The sequence below is a fragment of the Pseudonaja textilis genome, chromosome 15 (genome assembly GCF_049901715.1).
Source record: "Pseudonaja textilis isolate UNSWEBS1 chromosome 15, rPseTex1.2, whole genome shotgun sequence".
NCBI classification, from domain to species: domain Eukaryota; kingdom Metazoa; phylum Chordata; class Lepidosauria; order Squamata; family Elapidae; genus Pseudonaja; species Pseudonaja textilis.
Genome location: NC_142004.1, coordinates 2,902,689 through 2,914,326, shown reverse-complemented (window position 1 = coordinate 2,914,326; position 11,638 = coordinate 2,902,689). Strand labels below are relative to the sequence as shown.

Genomic DNA, 11,638 nt, shown 5'->3' with positions numbered 1-11,638 from the left:
AGGAAAGTCCTGTGTTGGGTATTGGAGGCCATGACTTATCCTCAGAATCTTTTGCAAAGTTGCTGCATTATTATTTTTTTGACCGGGCTGTGAGATTCAGACATGCTGTGTGTGTGTGTGTTTATGTGTGTAAGAGAGAGAGGGAGGGAGAGAGGGAGAGAAAAAGAGTGGGAGGGAGAAAGAGGGAGAGGGAGGTGAAGAGAAAGAGATGGGGAGGGAGAGAAAGAGAAGGAGGGAGGGAGAGAAAGACAGAGAAGGAGGAAAGGGGGAGGGAGGGAGGGAGAGAAAGAGAGAGAAGGAGGGAAAGGGGAGGGAGAGAGGGAGAGAAAGACAGAGAAGGAGGGAAAGGGGAGGGAGGGAGGGAGAGAAAGAGAGAGAAGGAGGGAAAGGGGAGGGAGAGAGGGAGAGAAAGACAGAGAAGGAGGGAAAGGGGGAGGGAGGGAGGGAGAGAAAGAGAGAGAAGGAGTGAAAGGGGGAGAGGGAGAGGCAGAAAGAGAGGGAGGGAGGGTGGGAGGAAGGGAGAGAACAGACGCTCCTTCACCCAACCAACTTCTCCCTTCAAAAGCTGAAAAATTTAGCTCCCTCGCTAGCTCCAGGCGCCAGGATCCCCATGTAGTCCTCAACTTAGAGACCATGCAACGTTACAACAGCACTGAAAAAAGGGACTTACAACCATTTTTCAGACTTCCGACCATTGCAGCATCCCTACGTGATTTATGTTCGGGTGCTTGGCAACTGACTGACACTTACGATGGTTGCAGGGTCCCTGGGTCGCGCCTTTTGCGACCTTCTGAGAAGCCAGATTCACTTAACAACAGTGGGACCTGCTTCACAACAGTGGCATCCAAAAAAAGGCTAGTAAACTGAGGCCAACTGGGTGGTGAACTAAACCGGAGGAAAACCAGGCGTTGAATTCTGGGAGTTGAAGTCCAGAGGTCTTGAAATCTCCAAGTTTGGTTGCCTCTCCTTTAGATGTTGGTGACCCGAAGAGAAGAGAAGATAATAGAGAGAATAGAGAACAGAACAGAACAGAACAGAACAGAACAGAACAGAACAGAATAGAATAGAATAGAATAGAATAGAATAGAATAGAGTAGAATAGAATTCTCTATTGGCCAAGTGTGATTGGACACACAGGGAATTTGTCTTGGTGCAAATGCTCTCATTATACGTAAAAGAAAAGATACATTCGTCAAGAATCATCAGGTACAACACTTCATAATAGTCGCAGGGTACAATAAGCAATCAAGTATACTAGGAAGCAGTCAATATAGATTGTAAGGATACAAGCGACTCAGTCATACAGTCACAAGTGGGAGGGGATGTGTGATAAGGAGTGATGAGAAGATTAATAGTAGTGCAGACTTTGTCAATAGTTGGACAGTGTCGAGGGAATTATTCGTTCAGCAGAGTGATGGCATTCGGGGGAAAAACTCCCCTTGTGTCTAGTTGTTCTGGGGTGCAGGGCTCTATAGCATCGTTTTGAGGGTGGGAGTGGAAACAGATTATGTCCAAGATGGGAAGGGTCTGTAGATATTTTCTTGAAGATTTATTGAAGTGATTTATTGAAGATTCACATGATTGATACACACAACAACCTGCAATAACTCCTAGGTTTACTAGCTTGGAGTGTAGAGACAGGGGTGGGATTCAAATTTTTTAACAACTGGTTCTGTGGGTGGGGCTAGGTGGGCATGTCCATGTGACCGGGTGGGCATGGCTGCTGCTTCTTCTTCTTCTTCCTCTTCTTCTTCTTCTTCTTCTTCTTCTTCTTCTTCTTCTTCTTCTTCTTCTTCTTCTTCTTCTTCTTCTTCTTCTTCTTCTTCTTCTTCTTCTTCTTCTTCTTTAAACCATTTCAGACAAACGGTTGTCTAATCTCTTCTTCAAACCTCCAATGTTGCGGCACCCACAACGCCTGGAGGCAAGTTAATTGATCTCACCGTTTGGAAGTTCCTCCTTAATTCCAGGCTGCTGCTCCCCATGATCAGTTTCCCTCCGTGGCTTCATGTCCCGCCTTCAGGGGCTTTTGGGGAACAGGTTGGACCCCCTCCTCTCTGTGGCAGCCCCTCAAATATCGGGAGACTGTTCCCATGTCACCTGTAGTATAACGGATCCTCTATCGTCCTTGGACAGTTTGCAAGTGCAAGAGAATCGCTTGGATGAAATGGCACGTGGGAAAGACCTTGGCAGACGTGGTGTAGAGATACTATCTAGGGAAGAGTCAGATAAGAGAGGGTCATTTTCTCATGCTGCTCCCGAGGTTCACCATTTCCTTCTTCGCTCCAGATGACAATGATGAGTGTGGAGCTTTTATCTGTAATTGTGACCTCATGGCAGCCATCTGTTTCGCCGGAGCCCCTTACAACAAGGAGAACTACAATATCGACACCACCAAACATTGCAAATGATATTTGAGAGGCTTCAGTGCAAGGACTGTGGCAGTTACTCACCTGTGTGTGGCAACTCTCTGGACGGGCCTCGCGCGTCCACCTGCCCGTGGAACAGAAGAGACAGATGCTGTACCGGTGCAATTTTTATACATACATACATACATACATACATGCATATAATATTTAAAAAACAAAAGGAACCGTTTCCTGAACAATAAAGTGAAGTGCCGACACCCGTTTAGGTTTTCTGCTCCGTTTTCTTTTATTTACAGGAAGGAAAGTGTTATGTCCTGAGGACTCAAGGAGTTCTCACTCAGGTCCACTCACTTTGTGTGGGCGTTATTTCCCCCATTCCCATTGGTCAGTTCTCCCCAGCAGCCAGCTATAAAAGCAGGCTGCGGGGTCCAACTGGCTGCTGATTGCTGCGAGCCAGTTCCAGGCTTGGCAAGCACGGTCAGCCCTTTATTTGTGAAATAAAGTACTGTTGCACTCATGCTCTGGTTCAGCCTCTCATTGCTCAAACTTAACACTGGCGACGAGGGTGGGATGGCTACCAGAAGCACCTTGCAACCGCTGAGTCACTAGCCACCGATCTACAGCCCAGAGAGAGCGATCGGCTGGCAACAAGGGAAACGCTGATCCGCAGCCAGAGAGAGCGGTCAGCTAACGAAACGAGCGATCAAAAAAGAGCAAACGCAGATCCGCAGCCAGAGAAAGCAGTCTGAGTCAAATAGTTAGAAGCGTCTGTAGCCGCTTGTTAGCCTCGCTACGGGGAAAGTGAAGCGCTGCGAGCTGCAGCCGCTCTGCATTTGGCGCGAAATTCAAACGGGTGTCATTTGAATTTCGAGCCAGTAGGAATCACAGCACAGCGCTGTAGAGAGTCACTAACGCCCACTTTTTTTGGCGCGAATCAAGACACCTCCAACGGCTAGCAGCCAACGTGGTAACCCAGAGAGAGAGAAAGAGAGGGTAGCAAAAAACCTCTCCAGAGCTGATATCACTAGTAACTCACGAGCGTTCGTAGTCCCAGAGAGATTTCTCCCGCAGGTAGCCCAGCCGTTCCAGCACCATGGGTTCCAATCCAGTATTCCCGGCGTTTAAACCAGACGAAGAGAAGTGGGAATCGTATAAGAACCGTTTCAATCATTACATCGATGCGGTCGGCCTGTCGGATGCGGGAGAGCATCGGAAAAAATCCTATTTCCTAATCTACTGCGGAGCCACCGTTTATGATACCGCTGCAGCACTCGTGGCGCCAAGAGAATTAAAAAACGTTCCGTGGTCCGAGTTGCTTGAGATCCTCACAAACCACTACGCTCCCAGGCCTTCACAAATCGCCAGGAGGTTCACGTTCCGAATGAGGAAGCAATCAAGTAAGGAGACCATCAACCAATATATGGCCGCCCTCAGAACAGCAGCCCTGCACTGCGGGTTTGGAACATACCTGGAGGACATGCTCCTCGATCAATTGGTTTGTGGGGTCAAGGATCTCAACCTACAGAGGCGACTGCTAGCTAAAAAGACCTCAACCTCGCGCAGCGGTAGAGGAGGCCCTAGCAGCCGAGCTAGCAACAAACTCAGCCACCGAAATTCAGGGCCCAAGCGCCAAGCTAGCAGCGTTCCCAGTCCATTCCGAAGAGGTGGAAGCGGAGGAAGGCCACAACGATGAGAACGATGTCCATCGCCTCACCAATGACAGACGGTCGCAGGTAGGGGCCAAACAAGAATACACCGGTCCACCCAAGCACATCACCCTGTGCCTAGCCTGTGGGGATCACATCAAAGGGCCACCTGCAAGTTTAAAGGAGCCGTTTGCAACAACTGCCATAAGAGGGGGCACATTGCGAGAGTCTGCCAAGCCCCCCAAAGCGCTGCACAAAGACCCCCGTCCTCGCACTCAGGACCACAGAGGCAAGTATTAAACTGTTGCACGCACCGCCTTGCCAGGCGTACTTGCCACTCTGTTAGTAAAATTTCTCTCTCCGTTTCCCTAGAAGGTAAACCGTGCCACATGGAGGTTGACACAGGGTCAGCGCTCTCAATAATCTCGTGGAACACCCTCAAGAGACTCCACCCCAGCCTATCTACTACCCGGCTTCAGAGATGCCAGTTCGGTCTGAAGGACTACCAGGGAAGGCCATTCCGTGATCGGCAGAGGCAAGTTCTTTGTCAGTTTTAGAGCTTTTAAAGGCCACCTACCTCTAGTGGTAGTTAACGGCAATCTACCCACCTTATTGGGGCTCGATTGGTTTCCCCACCTCGGCCTAGGGTTAACAGGAGTCCATGCTGTCTCAACCTCAGACACTGACTCCTTGACTCTGATTATATTGCTTAGTTGGGTCATGAAACGTTTGTAAGAAAACAACCAAGCTCAGAGAGCACCAGTCAACCCCTCCCACCGACTTCTCACACCTGCAGAGCCAGCTCTAACTCTTCCTCCTTTTGCCCAGGTGCTGCAAAACACATAACGAGTGCTATGATGAAGCTGCAAAAATTCCTGGATGCAAACCCAAGTGGACGTTGTATTTTTGGCAATGTGGCCGTGACGGCCAACTCGCCTGCAGAAGTAAGTATCACAAACCCCAACCAACCCGTCCTTCCTAGACAGGGCCACGCAGAAGCAACTCTGCAGGCTGTCCTGAGTCCCAGGCTTGGTTGAGCCTTTGCTGGATGATGATGTCATGAAAAGGGCTTTGGGCAATTCCTATTATAGCTCTACCTGGAGGAGGTCTTTGTTATGTAACATATTCTGGCCCAGGCCTTAATGACCCACCCATTAACAAAGGTGGGGGTTAGTTTCTGCTCCTGAGTTTCTACTCTTTTTAGGGGAGATATTCTGCCTTTTTAATATTTCCTAGGATATTTCCATTTTCTAGGAGAGGGTTGGGGGCTACCTTCCTACAGGGGCGTCGTCGGGAGAGCACAATGCAAGCTCTCTCCCTTTCCGCCTAGGCGCGCAACTTCACAACGGGTATTGAAAAGACACAGGGCTGCGTCTCGCAATAGTGCACCGTTTGTTTTGGTCATGCCTCCCCCGAGGTTCACCATTTCCTTCTTCCCTCCAGAGAGCAAGGATGTGTGTAGAAACGTTGTGTGTGACTGTGACTTCAAAGCAGCTTTATGTTTGACCCGCGCCCGTTACAACAGTGCGAACTACAATATCGACATCAAGACACATTGCAGATGATATTTGAGAGGCTTCAGTGCAAGGACTGTGGCAGTTACTCACCTGCGCCTGGCAATTCTCTGGATGGGCCTCTATTATATATATATCAAAATAGAAAATTATATACATATATAATTATTAAAAAACAAAAGGAACCGTTTCCTGAACAATAAAGTGAGGTGCCGATACCAGATTAGGTTTTCTGCTCCGTTTTCTTTTATTTACAGGAAGGAAAGTCCTGTGTTGGGTATTGGAGGCCATGACTTATCCTCAGAATCTTTTGCAAGGTTGCTGCATTGTTATTTTTTGCACGGGGGGCTGTGAGATTCAGACATGCTGTCTCTCTCTCTCTCTGTGTTTATGTGTGTTTGTGTGTTTATGTGTGCAAGAGAGAGAGGGATAGGGAGAGGGGGAGGGAGGGAAAAAGAGTGGGAGGGAGAAAGAGGGAGAGGGAAGTGAAGAGTAAGAGAGGGGGCGAGAGAAAGAGATGGAGGGAGAGGGGGAAGAGAAAGGGAGAGTGAGGGAGAGAGAAGGAGAAAAAAGAGACAGCAGGAGGGAGAGAAAGAGAGGGGGAGGGAGGGAGAGGGAGGTGAAGAGATAGAGAAGGGAGGGAGAGGGGGGGAAGATGGAGGGAGAGGGGGAAGAGAAAGAGGGGGCGGAGGGAGAAAAAGAGAGAGAAGGAGGGAAAGGGGGAGAGGGAGAGAGAGAGAAGAGAGAAGGAGCGAAGGGGAGGGAGGAAGGGAGAGAAAGAGAAAGAAGGAGGGGAAGACAGAAGGAGGGAGGGAGAGAAAGAGAGAGAAGGAGGGAAAGGGGAGGGAGGGAGAGAAAGAGAGAAGGAGGGAAAGGGGGAGGGAGAGAGGGAGAGAAAAAGAGAGAAGGAAGGAAAGGGGGAGGGAGAGAGGGAGAGAAAGAGAGAGAAGGAGGGAAAGGGGAGGGAGAGAGGGAGAGAAAGAGAGAGAAGGAGGGAAAGGGGGAGGGAGGGAGGGAGAGAAAGAGAGAGAAGGAGGGAAAGGGGGAGGGTGGGAGGGAGGGAGAGAACGGACGCTCCTTCACCCAACCAACTTCTCCCTTCAAAAGCTGAAAAATTTAGCTTCCTCGCTAGCTCCAGGCGCCAGGATCCCCATGTAGTCCTCAACTTAGTGACCATGCAACGTTACAACAGCACTGAAAAAAGGGACTTACAACCATTTTTCAGACTTCCGACCATTGCAGCATCCCTACGTGATTTATGTTCGGGTGCTTGGCAACTGACTGACACTTACGACAATTGCAGGGTCCCTGGGTGGCGCCTTTTGCGACCTTCTGAGAAGCCAGATTCACTTAACAACTGTGTGACCTGCTTCACAACAGCGGCATCCAAAAAAAAGGCTAGTAAACTGCAGCCAACTGGGTGGTGAACTAAACCGGAGCAAAACCAGGTGTTGAATTCTGGGAGTTGAAGTCCAGAGGTCTTGAAATCCCCAAGTTTGGTTGCCTCTCCTTTAGATGTTGGTGACCTGAAGGGACTGAGAACACACGTTATGCACCATTTTGTGATTAGTTGATATTCAGTACAGGGTAGATGTGAGGAAAACAACCACTGCATGATAATTCATAAAATTTGGATGGGGTGGGATGGACACATGTTTGTGTTTCAACTTTGAATATCTGTGGAGATTTTCAGTCATCCAGGTCACGGATATCGCAAAGGTGCCCTTTGTTTCAAGAGGCAACTGGATTTTCTGGTTTTTCTTTGAAGACATTTCACTTCCCCTCCAAGAAGATTCTTCAGCTCTGATCAGATGATGGAGAATGGAAGGATTTATATTCCTCGCAGACAGCTGGTCATTTGCATTCTTTTTACAGAGCCGTTGAGGCCACTTGGAGGTTTGTTTGTATCCTCAGGCTCAAGCTTCTTCTGCGCTAACAGGATAGTGGGGAAGGGGAGGATTATGAAACCCTTGGGTCTGCCGAAAGGACTGTATGGTAGACAGGAGATTGTGTTCTGACCTCAGCTTCCCCAAAAAGCACTAAGCAATAAGTTGTCCTGGCAAAACCCCTTTTTATTAAATGAAGGTGAATTTCTTGTGTTCACGTTCAGCCCAAGGCCTGGCAAACAGTCTTTCAAGGGGCTAATGAAGAGCCCAGGCCTCATTTACCTTGGAGAGTTGCCAAGTAAATATTTCCAAACACAGTGTTGACAAGGAAGGTCTCAGCACAGAGTCTCTGAGATGCACAGACAGACAGATCTTCACACCTCTGCAATGAACAAATTGTTTCCTGCAAAAGCCCCCTCCCCTTTTGCTCCTCTTTTAATCTCTATGGGAGGGGCCATTCACCATACACCTGTGGCCTTAATCCCATGTCAACCCTGAGTTTTTAATTGTTCTTTTCTTTTGGCAGCTCTGCACATGTGCAGGCTGGGAACAAGCTCCAGCTGTTCTTCTGCCCCACTGATCTCCGACTCCCAAGGCAGCTGATGACTGCCAGCCTACCCTGCCCCAATCTCTGCCTCGGATGCAGAGCCCTCATCTGAGCCTTCCTCAGCCTCCAGGACTGGCCCAGGTTCCTCCCAAAACATCCTCATTGTCCGACTCTGCACCCACATCTTGTGAAGGCAAGCTCTTCTATTCATTACTTGACCTCACTGTTAGGAGGTTTCTCCTTAATCACACATATAAAATTAACATTACTTTATAATTATATATATATATATATATATATATATATATATTTTATAATTGAACTTAAAATTCTACATTTCATTCAGTTTGATTATCTGAATATTGAGCCAACGCTGTTCGAAGGAATTTCCGCAGTCACCTGGCTAGCATGACCTCGTAGAATGCTGTTCCCTTCCAACCAAAGTGATATCTATTTATCTACTTCCATTTCCAGTGCTTTCAAACTGCTAGGTTGGCAGGAGCCAAGCTCAGGACGGGAGCTCACGCCGTCACATTGTGTTTGGGTCTCAAACCTTTCCAGCTAAAAAGCCCAATATCTTAACTACTGAGCCACCATGCTGACGAGATAATTGCCCTATGTAATTCATCCTCCTGCCAGGCAGAAAGATTGATCTGTATTGAAGCAGGATGGAAAATTACCAGAAAAGTATTTTTATAATTAGCAGAAGTTCTCTGGTTTATATTGCAGATATTATAGAAGTTGCTTAATTTTATGTTCCGAAAACCAGAAAACTTGCTGAATCTAAGTATAAGTATAATGGCCTACGAACTAGATATTTTCTGTAACAAGCTATATGGCAAGGGTGGTTATGGAAAATAACAGATGGTGTAAGATAGACATGTATATGCTAAATTGTGCAAAAAGGACTAATTAGGACTAATTTCCATTCTGTAGTACATAGGTTGTGGTATAGCTTGATAAGAGAAATGCTCTGGGTGAAGCTGGGGAGGTGAACTGCATAAAAGTAACACCTCGGGAATAGCCCTGGGGTTCAGAATCTGTCATGTTAATGCTCTGAACCTTCCGTGCAAATAAACTTGTGTTCTCCAACACTTCGTGGTCGTGTGTCCTTAATTGGAAGCAGGATCTGCTGCAACATTTATGGCAACCCTGATGGGACACTGGGGCCCTGAGGCCCACTGGAGGGTCCACCCCAGGTGCCAGTACTTCGTAAGTTGAAGGGAACCTCTCAGGCACCATCGGTCCTTCAAATCCAAGGGACTTCCCGATAATGTGGGGTTCCGGCGGCAGCGGTCAACACTTCCAAGAACCACTGGTGAAGGGTATGGAGACTAGGATATTTTCCAGCTGGCTGGTGGAGGAGGAACTTGCCTGCAGGCAAATATTTGGTATGGAAAGCTACCCCTCCCTGTAAACAGGGACGGAGGAGAGGACTGATCACCCTCTCTTTAAGCAAAGGTAGGTGGAATTGTCGGGAGTGGTACAGGTGAAAGGCTACTGTGGTTCCCATTGGTGACTGTGAGTGTCCAGCACCTTGGGACAGTAGAAAGCAAGTGATGTTCGCAGTTCCCATTGGAGATCATGTGTACCCAGCTCCCTGGGTCGGAGGTGAGTGTGTGAAATACCCTTGGTGTTGTCCAGAGGGGAAGGACCTCATACCTTCCTCTACCCCTTTCCCTCAATTGTCTTGTCTGGTGACCCGGGTGGCTCATGGGAGGTGGAGAAAGTGTGCCCCTCACCCCATTGGGGTGTATGTTGAAATGTTTTAATACAGCTTATATGTCCCAGGACTACGGTATTAAGTGAAGCAGGCATAAATTGAAAATCTTCTGTGAGTTAGAATGGCCAAGTTTTAACCTAGGTTGGCCTGATAAGGGAACCTTAGACCCTTCTGTTGCAGTACGGGTGCATTAGTTAGTGTTCCTCCCCATGTTAAGACACCCAGATCAGGCCCCTTTCATAGATGTGTGGCTTAATTTACTACACCACCCTCCACCGTGGTTTCAAAACTGCAAGGTGCAACAGTGTAAACCCTTAATGTCATGAACCTTGCCACTCTACAAGACTAAGAAGACCATCCCAGTTTTACCTAGTAGCCCAGAAGAATTACCATATCCACCACCATATGTATCATCACATAGACGGAGGGATCGTCTACATCCTCTGGGTCGATGTGGAGATTAAATCTATTGTCCCCCATGTTAAAAGGTCCAGAGGAAGGAGAGAGTCAAAGTTGTAGTGTAGCATACCTTAAAATGCAAATTCGCTCAATTGGAACGGGACCATCTCCCAAGAGTGCAACCTCAGACCAGAAGATAGGAGGCACAGATGAAGCAACAGGGGACTCACCAACTGAGGTCGCAGAATCAGAGGGACCGGTAGCTGGTAGAACAAGGGCAAAGAACGAGCAAATATCCCCAGTAGCTCCACTTAGATGAATCGATCAATTGGTTGTTAACAAAGATGATCCAGAAGAGGTCACCGCTGCTCCTTTGTTTCAACATGTGCCTTTCACTACTTTCGATCTCCTTAATTGGACGCTCATTACGGTACTTATAGTGAAAAGCCTACTGAAGTGGCGGACCTTGTACAAACTATTGTAGATACACATAATCCCATCTGGATGGATCAACAATTAATGGGGACGTTGACAGAGGAGAGGGAAAAGATTAGGCTTGAGGTAACAAAAATCCTGAAGACCGATCTGGTCCCGAATTGTAATCTACAAGAACATGTTGAGGCATGGTTTCCCTCAAAAGACCCTAAATGGGACCCCTATGCCGACCTACGACACATTCAGGATTATCAAAGGCTAGTGGTACGGGCTGTTCAGGTAGCAGGAAAGCCATCTACTAATATGTCCAAACCTTCTCTGGTGCTGCAAGAAGCTGCTCAAAGCCCAGAAGCCTTTTATGCCTGACTGCTTGACGCTTACCAAATGTACACCCCCATTGATCCCACAGATCCTGCCAATGCCCGAATGCTTGCACTGTCATTTATATCAGGGGTCCCCAACCACCGGGCCGTGGACCGGTACTGGTCCGTGGAACATTTCCTACCGGGCCGCCAGTTTGCTGGGTGCCGCCATCTTGTTTGACGAGAAAGTGCTTCCGGGTGAGCTTTTCCGGATGGAAAGCGGCGTTTGGGTCCTGAAGGAATCCTCGCGCCTTAGTTTCATCGAGGGGGGAGCTTTGAACGAAACTAAGGCGCGAGGATTCTTTCAGCACAGTGCAAATACACTTGTGTTCTCCAACACTTCGTGGTCGTGTGTCCTTAATTGGAAGCAGGATCTGCTATAATAGTATGCTAAATGTGGACCTGAAACAGGCCTCATCTGACCGGAATGCCACCGGTCAGTCCAAAGAGGTGAGAACATCACGGCGGAGACAGGAGTGCAGCTAAGTGGGCTTTTTGAGAGGTCGGCTCTTGAGAACCTGGCCTGCAGGTTCTCCCCCTACTCCTCTTTCTCCTTCTTCTCCTCCTCCTCTTCCACTTCCTCCTCCTCTTCCTCCATCTTCCTTCTTGTCTCCTTCTCTTCTTCCCCTCCTCCAGCTTCCTTACCCCTCCTCCTCCTCCATCTTCTTCTTCTTCTCTCCTCCTTTCTCCTCTCTTCTTTTTTAATTGCTTATTTTTACTTTAATTACTCATACTTACTTTAATTATAATTACTTTATGG

At 48.1% G+C, this 11,638-nt stretch overlaps 1 long non-coding RNA gene across 1 annotated transcript in view; it reads right to left on the bottom strand.

The window, feature by feature from the left end:
- Positions 1-11,638, bottom strand: part of LOC148124623 (uncharacterized) — a 45,486-nt gene that overhangs the window by 26,161 nt on the left and 7,687 nt on the right. The gene's annotated exons all lie outside the window — the stretch shown is intronic.